General features: G+C 53.1%; 2 non-coding genes and 1 pseudogene across 2 annotated transcripts; all 3 read right to left on the bottom strand.

The window, feature by feature from the left end:
- Nucleotides 1-1,918: 1,918 nt before the first annotated feature.
- On the bottom strand, nt 1,919-2,037 carry LOC142868659 (5S ribosomal RNA). Its single transcript, XR_012917604.1, has one exon. It is a non-coding gene; the product is annotated as a 5S ribosomal RNA (ribosomal RNA).
- Nucleotides 2,038-16,750: 14,713 nt separating this feature from the next.
- Nucleotides 16,751-16,869, bottom strand: LOC142868641 (uncharacterized; annotated as a pseudogene).
- A 3,842-nt stretch (nt 16,870-20,711) lies between these two features.
- On the bottom strand, nt 20,712-20,830 carry LOC142868660 (5S ribosomal RNA). Its single transcript, XR_012917605.1, has one exon. It is a non-coding gene; the product is annotated as a 5S ribosomal RNA (ribosomal RNA).
- Nucleotides 20,831-21,662: the final 832 nt, after the last annotated feature.

The following is a 21,662-nucleotide window of genomic DNA, read 5'->3' on the forward strand; positions in this document are numbered from 1 at the left end:
GGCCAGTCCTCCAAAGGCCCAGGTGCAGGGAGCCCAGGCCAAGCAGCCTGTGGAAGAAGCCACCCCGGGAACACGACTGCAGGCCACGGCCCTTCCCACCTCCTCCTCCTCCTCCTCCTGCTCCTCCACCCCCCCCGACCTCCCACCCCCCCACCCCACCCCCCGACATGGCGCAGGGCTCAGAGACACCTCAGACACTTGCTACCCAAAGTGCAAAGGGCATCAGTTGCTCCTCCAAACCCCCCCCCTGCCCAGCAGACCGCGTTGTCCAGCCAGCCCCCGGGCCTCCCTGGGGTGCCCAGCACAAAAGTGCAGACAACCACCGGACCCTCAATCTCAGTTTTCGGATGTTTTTGCCACTCTAAGGACCCGCAGGCCAGCTGGGCCTTCTGGCAGGACAGAGAGCCCCGGAATCCGACGTGGAGAGCTGGGTGTACGTCCCCACGAGGAGGCGGTCCCCACCTCCGCGGCTCTCCCCTTGCGGGGGGGAAAAGCAGCCACGGGGCCTCAGAGAAGACACCAGGCTGGGCGCCCGCCCCACAGTGGGGGCACGTCCCCCGCAGGCCACTTAGCGCCGGCCGCCGGCCGGCGGACGGTTGGGTGGCGCGAGACGCTGCGGCCGCCCTGCTACCGGGTTCCTGGGAGGGCGTCCTGGAACCAGCGTCCACACCAAGCCCTTGGAAGGCCCAGGCGACGGAGGAGCCCCGTCAGGCAGGGGCCGAGGACGGTGACGGCCCCGGGCGGGGAGGAGCGTGTCAGGCAGGGGCAGAGGACGGTGACAGGTGACAGGCCGGGCGGGAAGGAGTCAGTCAGGCAGGGGCCGAGGATGAGACGGGCTGGGTAAGGGTTAGGGTTAGAGTCAGGGCACAAGTCACAATCGCAAAGACCTGGAAGCGACCCGAGTGCCCATCGACCCACGAGTGCGTAAATGAAATGTGGCGCGTGGACACCACGGAGTGCTATTCAGCTAGGAGGAGCAGCGGTGAGAGGGCACCTCTCGTGGTTCTCCTGGCCAGAGCTGGAACCCGTTCCAGTAAGCCAGGTAGCCCAAGAATGGACACACGAGCACCACGTGCTCGCGCTCACCAGCAAATGGGTACGAACCGATGGACACCTAAGTGGACACAGAGGAATCACCTTCATCGGGTGGGTGTCGGGCGGGTGGGGGGAGGGGATGGGCATACACCTCCATTAGGAACGGGGTGGGTGCGCACCGACTGGGGGATGGGCGCACTTGAGGCTCTGACCCGAGGGGGGAGGCTGGGAGAGGGCAACGTACCCGACCTTAACATTGGTACCCCCACAATACGCTGGAACAACATCAGAGGTAAATGAATAAGAACACAGGGGGGAGGGGGGCACGGGCAACACATGTCACCTTAATACTTGGACTCCCATCATCTGCTTGAAAAGAGAGAGAAAAGAAAATGCAATCATAGAGATAAGAGACACTTTTTAAACATAATGAATCCGAAGAGAAAAGTAAAAGGAGGCCTGTGGAGCAGGTCTGGGTGTGACTCCGGATCCCCCAACATCAGGTGCCACCACCAAAGATTCCTACGTGTAGCCCATAGAACCCCAAAAGCAACGGGACGAGTTCTGGTCACATACTCCCTCAAAATGACATCCTGGCCTTCTTCTGGAACTCCCTCCCCTCTCAGACTCTCAAGGTTTCCTCCAGCGTGTCGGTTCCCACAGAGCAGACCTTTGGTCTGAGACCTGACAGTCCAGAAGCCACGCATGCTGCCGCGTGACGGCGGTGTCGCGGCTTGGGACAAGAGGAGGCCCCACGGTGCGGGCTGGGGCGCCAGGCACCGCGGCGGGCGCTGAGGGTGGGGGTGACCCCCACCCCGGGCCGCCGACTCGCTCCCAGAAAGGGGACAGAACAAGAGGCAAAACAAAAAAAAAAAAAAGAAGAAGCCTACGGCACCCGGTATTCCCAGGCGGTCTCCCATCCAAGTACTAACCAGGCCCGACCCTGCTTAGCTTCCGAGACCAGACGAGATCGGGCGCGTTCAGGGTGGTGTGGCCCTAGACGGCGGAGGGCGCCCCTGCCCCGCTCAAGAAGCCGAGCCTCTCTGCGCTTCCCCGCCGCCTCCTCCCCCCGCCCCAGGCCCCGCGCCGGCGCTGACCCGCACCGGGCCGGGCCTGTTGAGTTCACCGGCCGGGTCCGGCGGGCTCCAAGGGACGGGGGTGACAGGCGGGGCGGGGCGGGCAGGGAGCGGCGGGCCGGGGTGGGGGGCTGTCTCTCTATACACACACACACACACACACACACACACTCACACTCACTCACTCACACTCACACAAGATGCGCCTCCACGGCTGGACTCGCCAAGGTGGAGACCTTCCAGCCCCCTTCCTCTCCTCGCCTGGCCCACCCCCAGCTCGTGGCCGCCGCCGCCGCCGCCGCCGCCGATTGCGCACGCGCGGGTCGCCCGCCCTTTGACCCCAGGCAGGGGCCGCCCTCCCCGACAACCCCTTTCAGCTGGGCCCCCCACCCTGTGGGTGGGCTGCCGCCTATTCCCCCGGGCCCGGGCTGGGGCACAGCGCATGGGGGAGGGGAGCGAGTGTATGGGGCGTCTCTCTCTCTCTCTAGGGATGTGTCCCATGGGTGGGGTGGCGTGGTTTGTGGGGCGCTGAAGAAATCAGTCCCCTCCATCTCCTACCTCTGGAAAACGCCCAAGCCCTTGGAGAACTGCCGGCAACGCGACCGTGGGGGCCGGGACCCTCCTCTGTGTCCTCCTGTGGCCCAGTCCAAGGGGCCTGGGCCTGGCCGGGGCTGCATTGGACCCCGACCACCCTGGCGTGTGGACTCGCTAAAAATCGGCGATTAGATATTGGATTCCAGCTTCATTGAGGTCATTTCACTAATGAGTGCACCGGAAAGAGTTTCCTAATCCATCTGTGAGGGTGGCAACTGAAAGAGAATTTTAAAGCTGACAGAATAGGCGAGGAAAGGCATAGGAGATTTCCACACCCAGTAAGGAAGCCTTTCCCGAAATGGAAGAAAGAAACGAGCAAACAGAAACACCGGGAGCCCGCCAGGATCAGAGTCTGCCCCCGAGAGAAAGTACCCTGACCAGGTTCACCCGTGGGTGGGTGGCGAGCTAGCGGCATTCAGAAGAGCGAGGCCCGCAGTCTGTGCAGAAGACACCTGCACTCGGGTGTGTGTGGCGGCACGATTCACAAGCAGCTCCAGATGTTAAGCCAAGGAGAAGCCAGGGAGTTCCCAACGCCCCAGGTGTCCTCAGCCCACGACTGGCTGCTGGGGGAATGCGAAGCCCGGCTCCTTGTCTCAGAGCCCTTGTCTCAGAGCGGGACAACCAGGAGGTGTGACGTACACCCCGGGGTTCCCAGGAGGATCAGGCTGAAGCTGGGACTTGGCCTGAAAGTGTCCCCTCGCATGGCCACCCCCTTCCCCTTCCTGCTCCTCTACTCCTGGTGCCCCTCCATCCAGGGGCCAGACCTTAAAGAGTCACCCGCAAGAGAATCCTGGTCCCAAAGGAGCCTTCTGGGGGACCCGTGCTGAGAGAGGTTGTGGGCATGGCCCGCTGGGGCTCTGCCCGACCCAGGGCTGAGAGATGCAACCTCCCAGCTCTGGGTCCCTGCAGGGGAAGCGTTGGCAAGCACAGGGCCAGTCCTCCAAAGGCCCAGGTGCAGGGAGCCCAGGCCAAGCAGCCTGTGGAAGAAGCCACCCCGGGAACACGACTGCAGGCCACGGCCCTTCCCACCTCCTCCTCCTCCTCCTCCTGCTCCTCCACCCCCCCCCCCGACCTCCCACCCCCCCACCCCACCCCGACATGGCGCAGGGCTCAGAGACACCTCAGACACTTGCTACCCAAAGTGCAAAGGGCATCAGTTGCTCCTCCAAACCCCCCCCCTGCCCAGCAGACCACGTTGTCCAGCCAGCCCCCGGGCCTCCCTGGGGTGCCCAGCACAAAAGTGCAGACAACCACCGGACCCTCAATCTCAGTTTTCGGATGTTTTTGCCACTCTAAGGACCCGCAGGCCAGCTGGGCCTTCTGGCAGGACAGAGAGCCCCGGAATCCGACGTGGAGAGCTGGGTGTACGTCCCCACGAGGAGGCGGTCCCCACCTCCGCGGCTCTCCCCTTGCGGGGGGGAAAAGCAGCCACGGGGCCTCAGAGAAGACACCAGGCTGGGCGCCCGCCCCACAGTGGGGGCACGTCCCCCGCAGGCCACTTAGCGACGGCCGCCGGCCGGCGGACGGTTGGGTGGCGCGAGACGCTGCGGCCGCCCTGCTACCGGGTTCCTGGGAGGGCGTCCTGGAACCAGCGTCCACACCAAGCCCTTGGAAGGCCCAGGCGACGGAGGAGCCCCGTCAGGCAGTGGCCGAGGACGGTGACGGCCCGGGCGGGGAGGAGCGTGTCAGGCAGGGGCAGAGGACGGTGACAGGTGACAGGCCGGGCGGGAAGGAGTCAGTCAGGCAGGGGCCGAGGAGGAGACGGGCTGGGTAAGGGTTAGGGTTAGAGTCAGGGCACAAGTCACAATCGCAAAGACCTGGAAGCGACCCGAGTGCCCATCGACCCACGAGTGCGTAAATGAAATGTGGCGCGTGGACACCACGGAGTGCTATTCAGCTAGGAGGAGCAGCGGTGAGAGGGCACCTCTCGTGGTTCTCCTGGCCAGAGCTGGAACCCGTTCCAGTAAGCCAGGTAGCCCAAGAATGGACACACGAGCACCACGTGCTCGCGCTCACCAGCAAATGGGTACGAACCGATGGACACCTAAGTGGACACAGAGGAATCACCTTCATCGGGTGGGTGTCGGGCGGGTGGGGGGAGGGGATGGGCATACACCTCCATTAGGAATGGGGTGGGTGCGCACCGACTGGGGGATGGGCGCACTTGAGGCTCTGACCCGAGGGGGGAGGCTGGGAGAGGGCAACGTACCCGACCTTAACATTGGTACCCCCACAATACGCTGGAACAACATCAGAGGTTAATGAATAAGAACACAGGGGGGAGGGGGGCACGGGCAACACATGTCACCTTAATACTTGGACTCCCATCATCTGCTTGAAAAGAGAGAGAAAAGAAAATGCAATCATAGAGATAAGAGACACTTTTTAAACATAATGAATCCGAAGAGAAAAGTAAAAGGAGGCCTGTGGAGCAGGTCTGGGTGTGACTCCGGATCCCCCAACATCAGGTGCCACCACCAAAGATTCCTACGTGTAGCCCATAGAACCCCAAAAGCAACGGGACGAGTTCTGGTCACATACTCCCTCAAAATGACATCCTGGCCTTCTTCTGGAACTCCCTCCCCTCTCAGACTCTCAAGGTTTCCTCCAGCGTGTCGGTTCCCACAGAGCAGACCTTTGGTCTGAGACCTGACAGTCCAGAAGCCACGCATGCTGCCGCGTGACGGCGGTGTCGCGGCTTGGGACAAGAGGAGGCCCCATGGTGCGGGCTGGGGCACCAGGCACCGCGGCGGGCGCTGAGGGTGGGGGTGACCCCCGCCCCGGGCCGCCGCCTGGCTCCCAGAGAGGGGACAGAACAAGAGGCAAAACAAAAAAAAAAAAAAAAAGAAGCCTAAGGCACCCGGTATTCCCAGGCGGTCTCCCATCCAAGTACTAACCAGGCCCGACCCTGCTTAGCTTTGTGAACTAAAATCCTCAACCCCTACCGGCTGACTGAATGGACCCCCTCGTGGCCAGAGGAATATTCAAGGGCAAAGTTGCCTGCCAGGAGGAGGGAGGTCAGACAGGCCTTATCATGCCCCCCTCCCTTCTTGGAGATTTCCTTTGTAACCCATTAATAGGCCTGAGGGTATGCAAGACAAACCTGCAGGCCTTCTATTTGCAACAAATGGTGGCTTACCTCTGGTAAACAGTTTATGTTAAAACATTCCACCTCTTTAGACAAAGCATGTGTCTTTAGCCAATTACAATCTAAAGAATCTTTAAACCCACCTATAACCTGTAAGCCCCCCCTGCTTCGAGATGGCCCTCCTTTTTGGGCCAAACCAATGTATACCTCCCACACATTGATTGATGGCTTTACCCATAACCCTTGTCTCTAAAATGTATAAAAACCAAACTGTAACCCAGCCACAGCGAGTCCACTTGCCCAAGGCCTCTTGGCAGTGGCTCCGGGTCATGGTCCTCAAATTTGGCTCAGAATAAATCTCTTTAAAATTATTTTACAGAGTTTGGATTTTTTTCCGTTAACAATTTTGGCGTAGTCGGCAGGACCTCAGAGAAGACTCAGGGCCGCCTAAGGAGCAGCGCGGACTCGGCGCCAGGTACCGGCACGGCCCTTTTAGGCCTCCGACTCCGAGCTTCTCCTTTGGCGGGAACTGGTAAGTCCTCCTGAGATCCGGACCTCCCGTTTTTGGTTGATGGTCTTGGTTTATTCTGAGCTGGTTCTTTTCCTAGGAATTGTTGTTTGGGATCCTAATTTAGTTTTGGAGGTGCATTCTAAAGGGCTTTCTCCGTTGCCTTTTTTCCACTTAAGAGTGAGGAAGGGCAAAGAAAATGACTCCTGTTGGGGCACCCCAGTTGGTTTGTGGCATCTCTACTTGCAAGTATTTTTGTAAACGAAAAGATTCAAAGGCATGCCAGGTTTTCTAGAGCTCCAGCTGGTTATAGCTAATTCTTGTGCACAAGGTTTTAAGAAAGGGCAAAATTACATCAAGAAAAATTCAGAGCTGAAATGGTCGACCCCCCACTATTAAAATGTCTCAACCTATCTCTCTTTCTTTCTGGCTACTCTAAAATCTGCTAACTTTTTCTAGTGATGTTAAGATAACTCATTGTTTGTGGTATTTACAATTGAAAGGCTACCTGGAGACCTTGCAGCCAGTTCCAGCTAAAATGCTAACATAGAAAACTCATTTTGCACTGAAAAAAAAAAAATCAAACTACCATAAAAACTGCTTTACCCAAAACTTTGATCCACAGGCCTAATTAAGTTACCTATCAGGTCAACTAAAGTTTGCCAGGTGTACAAGTTCCAGTCTCGTCAGAAGAAATTTAGATCCAGCTTTCTTTTACAGACTGGTGAGTTTGTGTTACCATTTCATGGCTAACATTCTAAGGTAAAATTTATCAGAACTTTTTGTGTATGTATGCTTCTGAGAGAGTGTATATGTTTGGGTATGTTTTATGTCTGTCCATGTATCACATGTTTGTGCTTATAGGTTTCGGACTGTTTTAAAATTAAGGAAGCGCTCATAAATTAAACCCAAATGCTTCATGTGAATTTAGTAACCGTTGGTAAATAAGCTGTGTTGTTATTAATAAATAAGGTGTTATTAGTAAAGTAATAGTAAAAATGCTTTCAAACTGTCAGCATACATTTGTTTTTGCCTGGGTTTTACTGGACATTTTTAAGTTCTTGACGTGTAAAGGTTTGATAAAAATGTAAACTCAGCCAAAGACAAAGTAATGGGTGATTTTTGATAAGTAAAGTAAATTTAATATTTGGTCAAATGATATTAACTGAATCTGGGTTACCAACAAAAATACTTAATGTGTTTAACTTTAAGGTAAAAATGCAAATGTGCCTGAGTCAGCAAATTAGAATAAATAAAACAACAAATAGAGGGAAAAAAAAACAAATTTAATCGTTAAAGGTGTATAAAAAAAAACATTTTGGTTTTGATCTTTTAATCCTAACTGCAGAAATAGTTTACCTCCACTCATTCAATGCCTGTGCACAAGGTGTGTTCAACTCATTTAACAGTACTGTTAGGGATTCAAAGTTGTCCTGAAAGTTGAAAGATCTTAAATTGAAAGCTTTAGTGTTACCTTGGTCTTGTCCATTTTTGTCCTACTCTTTACAATCTAGCTGGTTATGATTACATTGTGTTACTGTAATAATGTTTTTGCCTAGAAAAAAATTTCTAAATTATTAATTTTTATATAGTAATTTATTTTAAGATAAAAAGTGAATGATGGTTAAAATCCATGAGAATCTCAAAGTAATCTTACTCTATAAATGTGCTCAAGTTTATGCACTAAACATTGTTTTGAGACCATTTAGATAGTTTTTTTTAACAGCTTAATCTTGAGCCTCATGTAAAAAGCATGTTACCACTTTGTATCATTGTTTGAGGTGCTAACAAATGATGCTGAAAGTTTTTTTCCTCAGTCTACAGCCAGGAGATCTTATGTTGATGGGATCAAAAAAAAAAAAAAACTAGCTTAAAATAAAGGCTTCAGAAGCAAAATTTTTTGACCTTGCTTGCCTCTTGTGCCAATTCTTCCCTGAAGCTAGCCATAAAACCTAAAATTATTCTATGTAAAATGGCCATAAAGCAATTATCTGACCTATTTTGTTTGTACTTTGTTTTACTGTAAAACCCCATGCCAGAAAGGGCTTTGTCCTACACCCAGAAGGGAAAATGCACACTCAAGAGGCCAAGCAAAATCTAAATATAAAATGCCTAGCTGGTTCTGCCACTAAGCCTGTTAGAATTAGCTCGTATCCTTTTTGTCCAATCATCTTTCTACACAGCTGTCCATACTTTAAACATAAAAAATGGACAATTTCCCCTGCATCTTTGTGTTCATTCTAAAAACGTCCATGTATAAGTTTTAAGTCCTTCTCTTATTAATCCTATTAATTTTAATGTCAGTAGATTTTCAGCAAGCCTTTAGGAGAACAGTGGCCTTTGCTCCCAAACTTTGGGTGCCAGAGACATTCCCCTATGATGCCAATAGATTTTGTTTGGGGATGTGATATTTTGGAAGGATCTAATTAGCAAATACCTTTAAACAAGATATTCTAAAATGACTACTATGTTTACAAAATTTAGAAGTGATGTTATATTTTGTTTAAAATAACAAGTCTTATTTAAATGCTAATTGTTTCTGATAAGATTTGAGTTTGTATTTTAATCCGTGTTCTGTTATATATATCTAGTTTACAGGGTATAAAAATGGTTAATAAAGTAACTTAAACTTTTAATAGCTAAGATCTAAGTAAGGTGCTAATATAGATGAATTAGGTAAATACAAATGCAATAAATGCAAATAAATCTTAAAGTCATGTTAAGTTAAAAAATAATCATAAAATGTCATTATATGTCCCTTATAAATGGGTCATTTGTAAGGTAAAGTACTAGAACATCAGTTCTTAAATATAAGTTTAAGTTTATACCTTCATAGCTTTATATTTAGGAATATTAATACAATTGGTGACTAACAGTTCAAAGTTAATTTAACTTCCTAAGTTTTTCTAAGAGTTAATATTATGATCAGTACGTGTAATTAAAACTTCTAGATAAAAAAAAGAACAATTCTGTACAAAAATTCTTTTAAATAAAATGTTATACAGCATAAGTATTAGTTTTGTTAAAAGATAATTTTGTTTAGGCATTTATGGAAACAAACTTTCCTCTCAGGACTGCTTTAGCTGTGTCCCACAGGTTTTGATAACTTGTGTTTGATAACTTGTGTTGTCATTTAGTTAAAAAAAAAAAATCTTTTGATTTCCATCTTGATTTCCTCATTTATGAAGTGATCATTTAGTAGAAGGTTGTTTAGTTTCCATGATTTTGTGTAAAAATGAGAGTTCCTGTTAGGGTTGATCTCTACATTTACTCCATTGTGATCTAAAAAAGACACGGTATAATTTCTATTTTAAAAAAAAAAAATTGTTTGAGATATGCTTTGTGTCCTAGGATATGGTCAATCTTAGAGAATGACCCATGAGCTGATGAGAAGAATGTATATTCAGTGGTTTTGGGGTAGAATGTGCTATAAAATGTCAGTCAGGCCCATTTGTTCTAGAGTTCTGTTTAAGTCCATTATTTTGTTTAATTTATTGGTTTCTTTGAAACTACTTATTCAATATGTAAATAATCATTAAAAATTAAGTGGATATAAAAGTTAAAGGTTATAAAAGGTTTATAAAAGTCTTATAGTCTTATAGGTTAAAATTAGATAGATTTGTTTATAAGATTTTATTAAAATTAACTTTGATCATTAATACACTAATACAATGAAATTTGGTTTTCTCTTTTAAACTAGATTGTCATATGATAGGAATAACAAAAGATTTTTTATTCACCTTTTAATAAACTGCAAAAAAAAAAGACACAGATTCAGTTTCCTTATTAACTTATACTGCAGTCTGTCTATTAGGTCTTTTTTTTTTTTTTTTTTTTTTGAGACAGAGTCTCGCTTTCTTGCCTAGGCTAGAGTGAGTGCCGTGGCGTCAGCCTAGCTCACAGCAACCTCAAACTCCTGGGCTTAAGCAATCCTACTGCCTCAGCCTCCCGAGTTGCTGGGACTATAGGCATGAGCCACCATGCCCAGCTAATTTTTTATATATATATATTAGTTGGCCAATTAATTTCTTTCTATTTTTATAGTAGAGACGGGGTCTCGCTCAGGCTGGTTTTGAACTCCTGACCTTGAGCAATCCGCCCGCCTCGGCCTCCCAGAGTGCTAGGATTACAAGCGTGAGCCACCGCGCCCGGCCATGTCTATTAGGTCTTATAGTTGTTTGAGACACTGAGTCTCCTTTCTCAAAAAATAGGATTTTGGCACTTAAAAAAATATATATATATTTGAATTATTAATTTGGCTATAATTTTACAGTAACCTACAATCTTGTTTCATGACAACTGTCTTATGATAAACAATTCATGACTTCCTACTTAAAAAGATGTAAAGGGACAATGAATATAGAAATATGTTTTTGGTAAGAAAGGTTAATGTAAGGTAAGAAAGTTTAACAGAAAGTAATATAAAGAAAGGATCTTGCATGAAATTTTTGTCCTAAAATGAATGGTTATTTAGGAAAAGGGAATGTTAGGACAAAATCGAAAGTTTTAAGGTATGTTTTGTAAATGGTGTATGGTATGTGCAGGTGAGAATAAAGTTTATAAAAGAAAATTTATTAAAGAATTTTGGCTAAAACAAAGATTTCTGTCAATATTAATTTACTCTTAATGAAATAACATGATGTGTATTCATTTTAATTTTATAACATATTTTTTTTTCCTTTTAATATAAAAAGTAGTGTAGTACAAAAGGTTTTTGTTTAATTTTGGTAATTGGCATTTTATGCTTTGGTAAAACATTTTATACTCTGTCAGATAATCCCTGTGCTCTCTTTATTAGGTTCTGACTAACCAGAAAAACTAAAAATAAAGGGTTAAGATTTATATCCATATAACTTTATCACCTTTAGATTTATTTGATGTCTCTCTTTCTTTGTTAAATTATTTTATAGTGGTTTGTGATTATATATGAACAAATGCTTTAAGCCTTTGATATTTGATGACCTTTCCAAAAGTTAAATTCTAAATCCAGCCTTTTGACCTTAAACTAGCTTTTTATACATTAGGATCACTAAAAGTCTAAGAAAGACATTAGATTTATTTAATGTGTCAAAACCATCCAGGGAACATTGTCAAATATAAAATGGTGTTTAATTTTCTTTGGGCTATACTTGTATAAGTATGTTATTAATATACTAGTTTTGTAAATTATTGGCATGTCTTGGTATGTGTATCAATAATAATTATGGTTATGTAAATTGCTATATGTCACATAATAACCAATTTGGTTTGTCAATTGTCTGTAACCATGGCTGGTCAAGTTTTATCATCTTTTAAGTTATTATTTTACTTTGATTCATCTCAGAAAGTGGTTCTTTCTGGCTAAGTCTAAAATTGGCTTCTTCATGGAAAGGACTGACAAATCCACTTAAATACTGGTTTCTAATAACTTTAGAGATTATATATACCACTGGACTAAAACAAAACAAAGTTCCAAGACTTTAATTAAAAATCTGATATGACCATGAGTATAGCTAACTCAAACCTCATGAGATGGAACTAAATTTTCATATAAAGACTCTTTATTTAAAACATTACTAATTCTTTTGTTTTCTAGAGTCCTGACAAATTTTAGGTAATTAGCAAGTTTACCTGATCTCTGGGACCTTAAAACCATGGAATCTGCAAAAGCCTTGTTCAAATATCCTCCCTCTGAGCCCAGGGAATATTGCGGAAGAGGGGGCGTGCCAGATTGTAAGGGCCAATTCTGAGGGATGGAATTAGTTACCCTCCAGATATAGGAGGGACGCTCAAAAGCCTAAAGGAATACTAAAAGAAATACTTTGTCTTTTCAGGCCACATGCTGCAGATATCCATCCCAATCATAAAAGTTCTTTTTTTTCCTGCTTTTTATAAACTTAAAACTTACTGAGTGTAATTTTTATCAGTTACAGATTATACAAAAGAAAATATAATGAGTAATTTATCAGCCACCTTAGTATAAATTACTAAACTTCCTTAGCTTAAATGTTAATTAATGATGCTTATATTTGCTACAAGTCTTCCACTAAACCCAAGAATATAGTATATCTCAATACTTGTAGGTAAATTAGTTTTGTAGCCTTGCCTTTAATATTTTGCATTTTACTCTTATGTCATCTAAAAAATTTTAGCATATTAATGAGTGCCTGTCTACCTCCCATCCTGTATGGCTTATTTAATTGGCTATAAGCCCCAGTTTGGCTCTTCGGTCCTCTTGACCACAAGGGTCCCACCGAGGGACTAGATGGACCCAGGGCAGGTAGCCACACCACCCTGGCAACGGATGGGACAAAATAAAAGTTTGGCCATAGATGCTGCCTATGACAGATCTTGGCCAAAGGGGGGGAATTGTGAACTAAAATCCTCAACACCTACCGGCTGACTGAATGGACCCCCTCGTGGCCAGAGGAATATTCAAGGGCAAAGTTGCCTGCCAGGAGGAGGGAGGTCAGACAGGCCTTATCATGCCCCCCTCCCTTCTTGGAGATTTCCTTTGTAACCCATTAATAGGCCTGAGGGTATGCAAGACAAACCTGCAGGCCTTCTATTTGCAACAAATGGTGGCTTACCTCTGGTAAACAGTTTATGTTAAAACATTCCACCTCTTTAGACAAAGCATGTGTCTTTAGCCAATTACAATCTAAAGAATCTTTAAACCCACCTATAACCTGTAAGCCCCCCGCTTCGAGATGGCCCTCCTTTTTGGGCCAAACCAATGTATACCTCCCACACATTGATTGATGGCTTTACCCATAACCCTTGTCTCTAAAATGTATAAAAACCAAACTGTAACCCAGCCACAGCGAGTCCACTAGCCCAAGGCCTCTTGGCAGTGGCTCCGGGTCATGGTCCTCAAATTTGGCTCAGAATAAATCTCTTTAAAATTATTTTACAGAGTTTAGATTTTTTTCCGTTAACAGCTTCCGAGACCAGACGAGATCGGGCGCGTTCAGGGTGGTGTGGCCCTAGACTGCGGAGGGCGCCCCTGCCCCGCTCAAGAAGCCGAGCCTCTCTGCGCTTCCCCGCCGACTCCTCCCGCCCCAGGCCCGGCGCCGGCGCTGACCCCCACCGGGCGTACCTGTTGAGTTCACCGGCCGGATCCGGCGGGCTCCGAGGGACGGGGGTGACAGGCGGGGCGGGGCGGGGCGGGGCGGGCAGGGAACGGCGGGCCGGGGTGGGGGGCTGTCTCTCTATACACACACACACACACACACACTCACACTCACTCACTCACACTCACACAAGATGCGCCTCCATGGCTGGAATCGCCAAGGTGGAGACCTTCCAGCCCCCTTCCTCTCCTCGCCTGGCCCACCCCCAGCTCGTGGCCGCCGCCGCCGATTGCGCACGCGCGGGTCGCCTGCCCTTTGACCCCAGGCAGGGGCCGCCCTCCCCGACAACCCCTTTCAGCTGCACCCCCCACCCTGTGGGTGGGCTGCCGCCTATTCCCCCGGGCCCGGGCTGGGGCACAGCGCATGGGGGAGGGGAGCGAGTGTATGGGGCGTCTCTCTCTCTCTCTAGGGATGTGTCCCATGGGTGGGGTGGCGTGGTTTGTGGGGCGCTGAAGAAATCAGTCCCCTCCATCTCCTACCTCTGGAAAACGCCCAAGCCCTTGGAGAACTGCCGGCAACGCGACCGTGGGGGCCGGGACCCTCCTCTGTGTCCTCCTGTGGCCCAGTCCAAGGGGCCTGGGCCTGGCCGGGGCTGCATTGGACCCCGACCACCCTGGCGTGTGGACTCGCTAAAAATCGGCGATTAGATATTGGATTCCAGCTTCATTGAGGTCATTTCACTAATGAGTGCACCGGAAAGAGTTTCCTAATCCATCTGTGAGGGTGGCAACTGAAAGAGAATTTTAAAGCTGACAGAATAGGCGAGGAAAGGCATAGGAGATTTCCACACCCAGTAAGGAAGCCTTTCCCGAAATGGAAGAAAGAAACGAGCAAACAGAGACACCGGTAGCCCACCAGGATCAGAGTCTGCCCCCGAGAGAAAGTACCCTGACCAGGTTCACCCGTGGGTGGGTGGCGAGCTAGCGGCATTCAGAAGAGCGAGGCCCGCAGTCTGTGCAGGAGACACCTGCACTCGGGTGTGTGCGGCGGCACGATTCACAAGCAGCTCCAGATGTTAAGCCAAGGAGAAGCCAGGGAGTTCCCAACGCCCCAGGTGTCCTCAGCCCACGACTGGCTGCTGGGGGAATGCGAAGCCCGGCTCCTTGTCTCAGAGCGGGAAACCAGGAGGTGTGACGTACACCCCGGGGTTCCCAGGAGGATCAGGCTGAAGCTGGGACTTCCCCTGAAAGTGTCTCCTCGCATGGCCACCCCCTTCCCCTTCCTGCTCCTCTACTCCTGGTGCCCCTCCATCCAAGGGCCAGACCTTAAAGAGTCACCCGCAAGAGAATCCTGGTCCCAAAGGAGCCTTCTGGGGGACCCGTGCTGAGAGAGGTTGTGGGCATGGCCTGCTGGGGCTCTGCCCCACCCAGGGCTGAGAGATGCAACCTCCCAGCTCTGGGTCCCTGCAGGGGAAGCGTTGGCAAGCACAGGGCCAGTCCTCCAAAGGCCCAGGTGCAGGGAGCCCAGGCCAAGCAGCCTGTGGAAGAAGCCACCCCGGGAACACGACTGCAGGCCACGGCCCTTCCCACCTCCTCCTCCTCCTCCTCCTGCTCCTCCACCCCCCCGAACTCCCACCCCCCCCAGACATGGCGCAGGGCTCAGAGACACCTCAGACACTTGCTACCCAAAGTGCAAAGGGCATCAGTTGCTCCTCCAAACCTCCCCCCCTGCCCAGCAGACCACGTTGTCCAGCCAGCCCCCGGGCCTCCCTGGGGTGCCCAGCACAAAAGTGCAGACAACCACCGGACCCTCAATCTCAGTTTTCGGATGTTTTTGCCACTCTAAGGACCCGCAGGCCAGCTGGGCCTTCTGGCAGGACAGAGAGCCCCGGAATCCGACGTGGAGAGCTGGGTGTACGTCCCCACGAGGAGGCGGTCCCCACCTCCGCGGCTCTCCCCTTGCGGGGGGGAAAAGCAGCCACGGGGCCTCAGAGAAGACACCAGGCTGGGCTCCCGCCCCACAGTGGGGGCACGTCCCCCGCAGGCCACTTAGCGACGGCCAACGGCCGGCGGACGGTTGGGTGGCGCGAGACGCTGCGGCCGCCCTGCTACCGGGTTCCTGGGAGGGCGTCCTGGAACCAGCGTCCACACCAAGCCCTTGGAAGGCCCAGGCGACGGAGGAGCCCCGTCAGGCAGGGGCCGAGGACGGTGACGGCCCGGGCGGGGAGGAGCGTGTCAGGCAGGGGCAGAGGACGGTGACAGGTGACAGGCCGGGCGGGAAGGAGTCAGTCAGGCAGGGGCCGAGGAGGAGACGGGCTGGGTAAGGGTTAGGGTTAGAGTCAGGGCACAAGTCACAATCGCAAAGACCTGGAAGCGACCCGAGTGCCCATCGACCCACGAGTGCGTAAATGAAATGTGGCGCGTGGACACCACGGAGTGCTATTCAGCTAGGAGGAGCAGCGGTGAGAGGGCACCTCTCGTGGTTCTCCTGGCCAGAGCTGGAACCCGTTCCAGTAAGCCAGGTAGCCCAAGAATGGACACACGAGCACCACGTGCTCGCGCTCACCAGCAAATGGGTACGAACCGATGGACACCTAAGTGGACACAGAGGAATCACCTTCATCGGGTGGGTGTCGGGCGGGTGGGGGGAGGGGATGGGCATACACCTCCATTAGGAACGGGGTGGGTGCGCACCGACTGGGGGATGGGCGCACTTGAGGCTCTGACCCGAGGGGGGAGGCTGGGAGAGGGCAACGTACCCGACCTTAACATTGGTACCCCCACAATACGCTGGAACAACATCAGAGGTTAATGAATAAGAACACAGGGGGGAGGGGGGCACGGGCAACACATGTCACCTTAATACTTGGACTCCCATCATCTGCTTGAAAAGAGAGAGAAAAGAAAATGCAATCATAGAGATAAGAGACACTTTTTAAAAATAATGAATCCGAAGAGAAAAGTAAAAGGAGGCCTGTGGAGCAGGTCTGGGTGTGACTCCGGATCCCCCAACATCAGGTGCCACCACCAAAGATTCCTACGTGTAGCCCATAGAACCCCAAAAGCAACGGGACGAGTTCTGGTCACATACTCCCTCAAAATGACATCCTGGCCTTCTTCTGGAACTCCCTCCCCTCTCAGACTCTCAAGGTTTCCTCCAGCGTGTCGGTTCCCACAGAGCAGACCTTTGGTCTGAGACCTGACAGTCCAGAAGCCACGCATGCTGCCGCGTGACGGCGGTGTCGCGGCTTGGGACAAGAGGAGGCCCCACGGTGCGGGCTGGGGCGCCAGGCACCGCGGCGGGCGCTGAGGGTGGGGGTGACCCCCACCCCGGGCCGCCGACTCGCTCCCAGAAAGGGGACAGAACAAGAGGCAAAACAAAAAAAAAAAAAAGAAGAAGCCTACGGCACCCGGTATTCCCAGGTATTCCCAGGCGGTCTCCCATCCAAGTACTAACCAGGCCCGACCCTGCTTAGCTTCCGAGATCGGGCGCGTTCAGGGTGGTGTGGCCCTAGACGGCGGAGGGCGCCCCTGCCCCGCTCAAGAAGCCGAGCCTCTTGCTCGAGGTCGGGAGTTCGAAACCAGCCTGAGCAAGAGCGAGACCCCGTCTCTACTATAAATAGAAAGAAACTAATTGGCCAACTAATATATATAGAAAAAATTAGCCGGGCATGGTGGCTCATGCCTGTAGTCCCAGCTACTTGGGAGGCTGAGACAGAAGGATTGCTTGAGCCCAGGAGTTTGAGGTTGCTGTGAGCTAGGCTGATGCCATGGCACTCACTCTAGCCTAGGCAACAAAGCAAGACTCTGTCTCAAAAAAAAAAAAAAAAAAAAAAAAAAAGAAGACGAGCCTCTCTGCGCTTCCCCGCCGCCTCCTCCCCCCGCCCCAGGCCCCGCGCCGGCGCTGACCCGCACCGGGCCGGGCCTGTTGAGTTCACCGGCCGGGTCCGGCGGGCTCCGAGGGACGGGGGTGACAGGCGGGGCGGGGCGGGCAGGGAGCGGCGGGCCGGGGTGGGGGGCTGTCTCTCTATACACACACACACACACACACACACACTCACACTCACACTCACTCACTCACACTCACACAAGATGCGCCTCCACGGCTGGACTCGCCAAGGTGGAGACCTTCCAGCACCCTTCCTCTCCTCGCCTGGCCCACCCCCAGCTCGTGGCCGCCGCTGCTGCCGCCGCCGCCGCCGCCGCCGCCGCCGCCGCCGATTGCGCACGCGCGGGTCGCCCGCCCTTTGACCCCAGGCAGGGTCCGCCATCCCCGACAACCCCTTTCAGCTGCGCCCCCCACCCTGTGGTTGGGCTGCCGCCTATTCCCCCGGGCCCGGGCTGGGGCACAGCAGCGCATGGGGGAGGGGAGCGAGTGTATGGGGCGTCTCTCTCTCTCTCTAGGGATGTGTCCCATGGGTGGGGTGGCGTGGTTTGTGGGGCGCTGAAGAAATCAGTCCCCTCCATCTCCTACCTCTGGAAAACGCCCAAGCCCTTGGAGAACTGCCGGCAACGCGACCGTGGGGGCCGGGAACCTCCTCTGGGTCCTCCTGTGGCCCAGTCCAAGGGGCCTGGGCCTGGCCGGGGCTGCATTAGACCCCGACCACCCTGGCGTGTGGACTCGCTAAAAATCGGCGATTAGATATTGGATTCCAGCTTCATTGAGGTCATTTCACTAATGAGTGCACCGGAAAGAGTTTCCTAATCCATCTGTGAGGGTGGCAACTGAAAGAGAATTTTAAAGCTGACAGAATAGGCGAGGAAAGGCATAGGAGATTTCCACACCCAGTAAGGAAGCCTTTCCCGAAATGGAAGAAAGAAACGAGCAAACAGAAACACCGGTAGCCCGCCAGGATCAGAGTCTGCCCCCGAGAGAAAGTACCCTGACCAGGTTCACCCGTGGGTGGGTGGCGAGCTAGCGGCATTCAGAAGAGCGAGGCCCGCAGTCTGTGCAGAAGACACCTGCACTCGGGTGTGTGTGGCGGCACGATTCACAAGCAGCTCCAGATGTTAAGCCAAGGAGAAGCCAGGGAGTTCCCAACGCCCCAGGTGTCCTCAGCCCACGACTGGCTGCTGGGGGAATGCGAAGCCCGGCTCCTTGTCTCAGAGCCCTTGTCTCAGAGCGGGACAACCAGGAGGTGTGACGTACACCCCGGGGTTCCCAGGAGGATCAGGCTGAAGCTGGGACTTGGCCTGAAAGTGTCCCCTCGCATGGCCACCCCCTTCCCCTTCCTGCTCCTCTACTCCTGGTGCCCCTCCATCCAGGGGCCAGACCTTAAAGAGTCACCCGCAAGAGAATCCTGGTCCCAAAGGAGCCTACTGGGGGACCCATGCTGAGAGAGGTTGTGGGCATGGCCCGCTGGGGCTCTGCCCGACCCAGGGCTGAGAGATGCAACCTCCCAGCTCTGGGTCCCTGCAGGGGAAGCGTTGGCAAGCACAGGGCCAGTCCTCCAAAGGCCCAGGTGCAGGGAGCCCAGGCCAAGCAGCCTGTGGAAGAAGCCACCCCGGGAACACGACTGCAGGCCACGGCCCTTCCCACCTCCTCCTCCTCCTCCTCCTGCTCCTCCACACCCCCCGACCTCCCACCCCCCCACCCCACCCCCCGACATGGCGCAGGGCTCAGAGACACCTCAGACACTTGCTACCCAAAGTGCAAAGGGCATCAGTTGCTCCTCCAAACCCCCCCCCCTGCCCAGCAGACCGCGTTGTCCAGCCAGCCCCCGGGCCTCCCTGGGGTGCCCAGCACAAAAGTGCAGACAACCACCGGACCCTCAATCTCAGTTTTCGGATGTTTTTGCCACTCTAAGGACCCGCAGGCCAGCTGGGCCTTCTGGCAGGACAGAGAGCCCCGGAATCCGACGTGGAGAGCTGGGTGTACGTCCCCACGAGGAGGCGGTCCCCACCTCCGCGGCTCTCCCCTTGCGGGGGGGAAAAGCAGCCACGGGGCCTCAGAGAAGACACCAGGCTGGGCGCCCGCCCCACAGTGGGGGCACGTCCCCCGCAGGCCACTTAGCGCCGGCCGCCGGCCGGCGGACGGTTGGGTGGCGCGAGACGCTGCGGCCGCCCTGCTACCGGGTTCCTGGGAGGGCGTCCTGGAACCAGCGTCCACACCAAGCCCTTGGAAGGCCCAGGCGACGGAGGAGCCCCGTCAGGCAGTGGCCGAGGACGGTGACGGCCCGGGCGGGGAGGAGCATGTCAGGCAGGGGCAGAGGACGGTGACAGGTGACAGGCCGGGCGGGAAGGAGTCAGTCAGGCAGGGGCCGAGGAGGAGACGGGCTGGGTAAGGGTTAGGGTTAGAGTCAGGGCACAAGTCACAATCGCAAAGACCTGGAAGCGACCCGAGTGCCCATCGACCCACGAGTGCGTAAATGAAATGTGGCGCGTGGACACCATGGAGTGCTATTCAGCTAGGAGGAGCAGCGGTGAGAGGGCACCTCTCGTGGTTCTCCTGGCCAGAGCTGGAACCCGTTCCAGTAAGCCAGGTAGCCCAAGAATGGACACACGAGCACCACGTGCTCGCGCTCACCAGCAAATGGGTACGAACCGATGGACACCTAAGTGGACACAGAGGAATCACCTTCATCGGGTGGGTGTCGGGCGGGTGGGGGGAGGGGATGGGCATACACCTCCATTAGGAACGGGGTGTGTGCGCACCGACTGGGGGATGGGCGCACTTGAGGCTCTGACCCGAGGGGGGAGGCTGGGAGAGGGCAACGTACCCGACCTTAACATTGGTACCCCCACAATACGCTGGAACAACATCAGAGGTTAATGAATAAGAACACAGGGGGGAGGGGGGCACGGGCAACACATGTCACCTTAATACTTGGACTCCCATCATCTGCTTGAAAAGAGAGAGAAAAGAAAATGCAATCATAGAGATAAGAGACACTTTTTAAACATAATGAATCCGAAGAGAAAAGTAAAAGGAGGCCTGTGGAGCAGGTCTGGGTGTGACTCCGGATCCCCCAACATCAGGTGCCACCACCAAAGATTCCTACGTGTAGCCCATAGAACCCCAAAAGCAACGGGACGAGTTCTGGTCACATACTCCCTCAAAATGACATCCTGGCCTTCTTCTGGAACTCCCTCCCCTCTCAGACTCTCAAGGTTTCCTCCAGCGTGTCGGTTCCCACAGAGCAGACCTTTGGTCTGAGACCTGACAGTCCAGAAGCCACGCATGCTGCCGCGTGACGGCGGTGTCGCGGCTTGGGACAAGAGGAGGCCCCACGGTGCGGGCTGGGGCGCCAGGCACCGCGGCGGGCGCTGAGGGTGGGGGTGACCCCCACCCCGGGCCGCCGACTCGCTCCCAGAAAGGGGACAGAACAAGAGGCAAAACAAAAAAAAAAAAAAAGAAGAAGCCTACGGCACCCGGTATTCCCAGGCGGTCTCCCATCCAAGTACTAACCAGGCCCGACCCTGCTTAGCTTCCGAGACCAGACGAGATCGGGCGCGTTCAGGGTGGTGTGGCCCTAGACGGCGGAGGGCGCCCCTGCCCCGCTCAAGAAGCCGAGCCTCTCTGCGCTTCCCCGCCGCCTCCTCCCCCCGCCCCAGGCCCCGCGCCGGCGCTGACCCGCACCGGGCCGGGCCTGTTGAGTTCACCGGCCGGGTCCGGCGGGCTCCGAGGGACGGGGGTGACAGGCGGGGCGGGGCGGGCAGGGAGCGGCGGGCCGGGGTGGGGGGCTGTCTCTCTATATACACACACACACACACACACACACACACTCACACTCACACAAGATGCGCCTCCACGGCTGGACTCGCCAAGGTGGAGACCTTCCAGCCCCCTTCCTCTCCTCGCCTGGCCCACCCCCAGCTCGTGGCCGCCGCCTCCGCCGCCGCCGCCGCCGCCGCCGCCGATTGCGCACGCGCGGGTCGCCGGCCCTTTGACCCCAGGCAGGGGCCGCCATCCCCACAACCCCTTTCAGCTGCGCCCCCCACCCTGTGGGTGGGCTGCCGCCTATTCCCCCGGGCCCGGGCTGGGGCACAGCGCATGGGGGAGGGGAGCGAGTGTATGGGGCGTCTCTCTCTCTCTCTAGGGATGTGTCCCATGGGTGGGGTGGCGTGGTTTGTGGGGCGCTGAAGAAATCAGTCCCCTCCATCTCCTACCTCTGGAAAACGCCCAAGCCCTTGGAGAACTGCCGGCAACGCGACCGTGGGGGCCGGGAACCTCCTCTGGGTCCTCCTGTGGCCCAGTCCAAGGGGCCTGGGCCTGGCCGGGGCTGCATTAGACCCCGACCACCCTGGCGTGTGGACTCGCTAAAAATCGGCGATTAGATATTGGATTCCAGCTTCATTGAGGTCATTTCA

The sequence above is a fragment of the Microcebus murinus genome, unplaced genomic scaffold, assembly GCF_040939455.1.
Source record: "Microcebus murinus isolate Inina unplaced genomic scaffold, M.murinus_Inina_mat1.0 scaf036_hap2_Mmur4.0, whole genome shotgun sequence".
NCBI classification, from domain to species: Eukaryota; Metazoa; Chordata; class Mammalia; order Primates; family Cheirogaleidae; genus Microcebus; species Microcebus murinus.